This window comes from Benincasa hispida, chromosome 5 (assembly GCF_027475165.1).
Source record: "Benincasa hispida cultivar pf3 chromosome 5, pf3_genome.v1.1, whole genome shotgun sequence".
Classification (NCBI taxonomy): domain Eukaryota; kingdom Viridiplantae; phylum Streptophyta; class Magnoliopsida; order Cucurbitales; family Cucurbitaceae; genus Benincasa; species Benincasa hispida.
The window spans coordinates 59,617,503-59,623,502 of record NC_143482.1 but is presented as its reverse complement, the minus strand read 5'-3'; positions in this window follow the sequence as shown (position 1 = coordinate 59,623,502).

The following is a 6,000-nucleotide window of genomic DNA, read 5'->3' as shown; positions in this document are numbered from 1 at the left end:
AAAAACGGTAAATTGGCCTAACTGTACTTACGAGCATCTGTGAAGGGTCATCGTACTCATGATTGGTTATATCCGATGGACACAGAAATATATCTGTGGTAAGAAGAGTTTAGCTACTGGTCTTTACTGAAATTCCTGGTAGTTAACAGATGGTGGATCTCGTGGCTAAAGAGTCTAGTCAACTATTCACATACCGTTGGAGTTTCGAGCCACGAGTCCATAAGGTCCCTAGGTAGCTTGGATAAAGTCGAGAATCAATTTTTAGGTCAGTTTGAAATGTTTAAATTAACAAGTGGGATTTCGATTATATATGATATAATTGAACTGGTTAATTATATATGATATAATTGACTAAATGTATGAGATACATTATTTTGGAGAAAATTAGATATAAATATAATTTATATCAAGTAGAGGAGAAATTACTATAGTAGATATATGATATCAAACTATAGGGTAAGAATATAATATTATTATATTCATTTATGGTTAATTATGTCATAATTGGCCGAAAAACCTTCCTAGATCATGCATTAGTTGGAGAATCCTTATTCGGTTATTGTAACTGAAGAATAAAATGAAAATTTGTTTCATTTAGCAAAGAGTTCACAAAAATCGCAGAAGATGTGAAAACGTATCGGTCGTTTAGCTGAGAGCCTATACGATAGAGCCCCATCGCTTAAACGATCGTACACCCACGTCTAAACAATTGCACACTTTTCTCTAAACGATCTCTTAGCTTTTCTATACAATCGCTTAGCGTGTCGAGTTTTCTAAATGATCGTTTACCTATTACTAGACAACCGCTTAGTAAAACCTACTCGATCGTGTAGCTTTCTCTAAACGATAAGCATCCGCTATACGATAGCCTTCTTCTACTTGTCTATCGTTCTACACGATCAGCTTGTTCCTTCTTCCTCTACTAAATTCAACAAAGACCACTCCTTGGATTCTCACTCCAAGAATATCAAAGGCTCTAAGTGATGGTGTCGTCCCCGCTTCTGCTTGCTCGTGCTTGTTCGTGTTTCTACTGTTCGTGTAGACGATCGTGCTGTCATAGTCGACTGTTTTGCTGGGCGATAAAGAACGTAGAGGATGCTTCCGCTGCGTTGAGTTCGAAGTTAAGAGAGTCTTCAACTGGTATATGAACTCAATCCCTTGTATTTTATTTATCAAAGCATGTCGTTAATTATTGTGAATTGCATAACTATTTGATAGAATGTGTGTGTGGTCATTTCGGTCACAATGAAATCAGAAAGATCTGAATGCACCTATTGGTGCTCTTCGTTAAGAGTTCCTTCATTGTGGTCCTTCAGAAGAGCGTGATCCTTTTGTGGTAGGTAATGAGAGATCTGCAAAATTGAATTTTATGGATTTAGGTCCTTCAGAAGAGTGTGATCCTTTCGTAGTTGATAATAAGAGATCAGTAGGATTGAATTCTAGAGACTGTGGTCCTTCAGAGGTGTGTAGACCTGTTGTTGAGGTTGATGCCCTAAATCTCGAGGGTCCTATAGTTTGGAAACACATGTATTAACAAACAGTTTTGTGATATATAATATGAGATATTTTATTCACTTTCGTCTATAAAATACGAGATATTTTAGTTGTGTTAACTACAAACCAATAAACTAAGATCCATGGTTATCATTGTAACTTAAGCATGTATGCGGAGACATACAAGTGGATTGTGCTTTAAGTGATAAACTAAATTATCTGTAGTATATGGATAAAGGAGGGAAACCTTATCCTGGTGACACTACGAGTGTGCCCCACTTTGTAGATGTTACAAATGTTGTAAAGTGTTACAAATGGTCTGATCCTGATCATTCGTGTATTAGACAATCGAGCAGGGATACTCTATACAAAGGAGTTTGTATATGACCAGACCACGAAATGTTTAGTCTCATTCTATAACGTCGTTCATCACAGAGATTTTCAATTCACTAGAATGACCATAGGTAACATGACCTTAATCCTGAGTGAGTTGTGAACTCCTGCCTATGAGGGCGGTTCTTTGATTTGCATGGGTGCGAGTGGCCAGATCGCTGACTCAAACCTACCACATTGGGGGTTCGTCTGATTTGGGAGCTGGGAACTCAACTACACAAGACGGTATTCACTCCTTCCCCAAAGTAAGGGTAAGTAGATAAATTGCTCTCTTAAGGGTTGATTTGGGCTTGAACAATGTGGCGCCACACCTTCTCTTAGCCTGAGAAGGATTTACTCATAGTAGGACTATGATGTATTGTTCATTAGAGGAATCAGTGGTACTTAAGAAGTTAGATGTAACTATAGGGGTAAAATGGTAAATTGGCCCAGTTGTTCTTATGCGCGATTTGTGAAGGGTCATCGTACTGTTGATCGGTTATATCCGATGGACACAAAAATATATCTGTAGTGCGAAGAGTGTCGGTCTTTAGTGGAGTGCTCAACAGTTAACGGATGGTGGATATCATGATTAAAGAGTTTAGTTAGTTATTCACTTACGGTTGGAGCTTCAAGCTACAGGTCCATAAGGTCCCCTTGGTAGCTCAATGGATTCATGTTGAGAATCGATTTTTGGGTTAGTTTGAAGTGTTCAAATTAACAAGAGGGAATTTGATTATATATGATATAATTAAATTAATTAAATTATATGTGATATAATTGATATAATGTATTTGATACATTATTTGATTGGAGAAATTAATATAAATATGATTTAAATTAAATGCCATAAAGGAGAAAAAGAACTATGGTTTATATGTTGCATATGATGTGATATTAAAACTATAGGTTATAAATATAATATGATAAATTAGTTATTATATTTATTTATTATAAATTAACTATAAGACAATTGATTTCGGTTTTTCTCCAAATAACCACCTTAGTGGGTGGTTTTAGTAAGTTTATGGCAATAGAATAGATAAAAGTGAAAATCATTTTCATTTTGTCTCTCCACGCGCAAAAAGCATCAAGTTATACGATAGCTTGGTTGGGAGAGTAAATGATCAATCGAGCTTTTCTATATGATAGATACTTGTTACTAAACGATCGAGTACCCAAGTCTAAACGATAGACTTCTTCCATCGCCCACTTACTCGATCGTCCAGTTCCTCCATCCCTCTTCTGAATCCATTCAAAGAATACCAAAGTATGTCATATAGTTTTAAAACCCACCATAGGTTATGCATTTATTCATACATCATCTTTATATTATAAGTGTTATAGTATAAGGGTGTATGTAAGCATGTATGCATGGTTCATTATAAGTTATATAAAAGTTATATATAGTAATGAATGAACATTGCATGAAGCATGACACTTAGGCTAATTTATAAAAGTTATAAATACCTGATCTAGCTTAGCAATGGGGATGTTTTTAGTTGTTTCATTTTTTATAAGTGTTATAATTAATGAAATTAAAACTAAAATCAATAAGAAAGACATGCATGCATACTTAGGCTTTAATCATGTTTTAAAGGAGTTTTAAAATATTGATTGAACTAGACCTAAGATCACAGTTCTAATGAGATTAGAAACCTAAGTTTAATCTTTTAATTCGATATAATAGGATTAAATTGACTAATAAAAGATTAAATATGTACCAAATTTATCTATAAGGGACCTTTTTGTCTGAGGCGGGTTCTGGCTAGACTGGGGTATTTAAGTTGACAAAAACGGAATACCCTTACCTGGGAACCTACCTGGAAAAGTGAATTAGATAGATTTGCTGCATGCATGAAAATTTAATGATAATCTGTTAAAGTGTTTAATAAGATTGGAATCAAACTTGTTTAATTATTAAAAGTAAGAGTTGTTTTTGAGTAAATTAAACACCCACTTAGTTAAAATCAGTAGCCGGATTGACTAAGTTAATGAATCCCTAGGTAGAACATTCAGTGGGAGGTACTTGGGGTATATGATACTTCACTTAAACCTCTACACGTTTCTCACTAAAAGTTTACACTATGAGATCTATCCTCAGCCTCAAGGCTTCTTAGGAGTGTCCCCCTAAAGGATGGTGTTTGGATAGGTCAATACCAAGGTGAATGGAGAAAATGTTCATAGTAAGTGGGAGCGGGACATGTGACAACATATCCCACTGTCTCTCTCATTATGTTGGATAATGTTTTTGTGCATTGCCTCGAGGCACCCTGGGAGTGTCCCCCTATAGGATGGCTGTATTTGCACAACTCTTTATCTGATCTCCTGAAAAGGATAAGGTTGCTTTAATCTTTTGTTCTAATCTATTTTTTTTCCTACGGTGAGCATATTACGACAAGACTTTAGGGCCTAAAATGAGGGGTTATACTTACGCGGAATTATTAAGGTTGTTAACAAATTTTGGATCGAACAATGGTGACTGTTAGAGTCAATTACAAGGAGTTTTTTCTGTCTAATGGTTGAGAATATCTCATCCTAGTGAAGAGGCACATGATCACCCCAACAGTGACTTTTGTTCTAGCTCGCTGGGGCATCATTGCAAAATAGATGTCACTTAGGGTACAATAGAACTATTTTGCTAAAACCTAAAAATTGATGTTAAAAGTGGTAATGCAAGTAGACTTATTAAGTTTGTTCTTGTTTTTAGTATCTTTTAAAATGGCAAGCGCTACTTTAGCTCTTTTAGCTGTCGACAAACTAACTGACGAAAACTACACTAGTTAGAAGAACACGATAAACACAATACTTATCATCGATGACCTTCGGTTCATCCTTATGGAGGAGTGTCCTCCTATTCCACCTAAAAACGCCGCTCGAAATGTTCGAAAGACATATGAGAAATGGATAGGCCAAACGAGAATACCCGAGCGTACATCTTGGCCAGCCTGAACGATGTCTTGGCCAAGAAGCGTGAGCCTATGGTCACTACATGTGAGATCATGAAGTCCCTGAGCAGAATGTTCAGACAACCGTTCGCGCAACTCAAACATGACACTCTGAAGTTCATCTTTAACTCCAAAATGAAGGAGGGAACCTTTGTTCATGTTCTGCACATGATGGTCCACTTTAATGTGGCGGAGATGGATGGGTCTCGAATTGATGTGGTTAGCCAGGTTAGCATAATTCTAGAGACGTTGCCAAAAATCTTCCTCCATTTTGTTAGCAATGCTTTTCTAAACAGGGTTGACTACACCCTTACTGTTGGGGTTTGTACCCTAAAGTCTCGTGTCCAGTAGTTTGTAAACAACTTTGTACGAACACTTGTGATGTATAATGTAAATGATATTTACTTCACTACTTGACTTTGCAAATTTAGATGTTTTTCATTTTACCACAAACCAATAAACTTAATATCCTTGGTTATCTGTATGTAACTTAAACATGTATGTGGTGACATACAAGTGGATCATGTCTTGAGTGATAACAAAAATGGTCTGTAATATATGGATATAGGAGGGATACCTTATCTTGGTAATGCTACGGATGCAACTCGCTTTGTGGAATGGCCACAAGTATTGTGACTTGTCACCGATGGTCTAATCCTGATCATTCATGTAGGGGACATGCGAACGGGGGCGTCCTATACAAAGAGTTTGTATAAGACCTAACCACGAATTGTTAATGTCTCGTTATATAACACCATTCATAACTGAGACTTCACTTCACTAGAATGACCATAGGTAACATGACCTCAATCCTGAGTGAGTTGGGAACTCCTTCCATTGAGGGCGGTCCTTTGATTTACATGGGTGCGAGTGGCCAGAACGTCAGCTCAAACCTACCATTTTGGGAATTCGTCTAATTTGGGAGCTGGGAACTCAACTTCACAAGATGGAATTTACTCCTTCCTCGAGGTAGGGGTAAGTAGATAGGTAGCTCCCTTAAACACTGAATCCAGGGCTTGAATGATGTGGCGCCACACACCTTCTCATGGCTCGAGAGGTGTTCATACATAGTAGGACTATGTTGTATTGTTCATTAGAGGGATCGGTGGTACTTAAAGAGGAAGATGTAATTACAGGGACGAAATGGTAAATTGGTCTGTTGTAATTACGAGCATCTGTGAAGGGT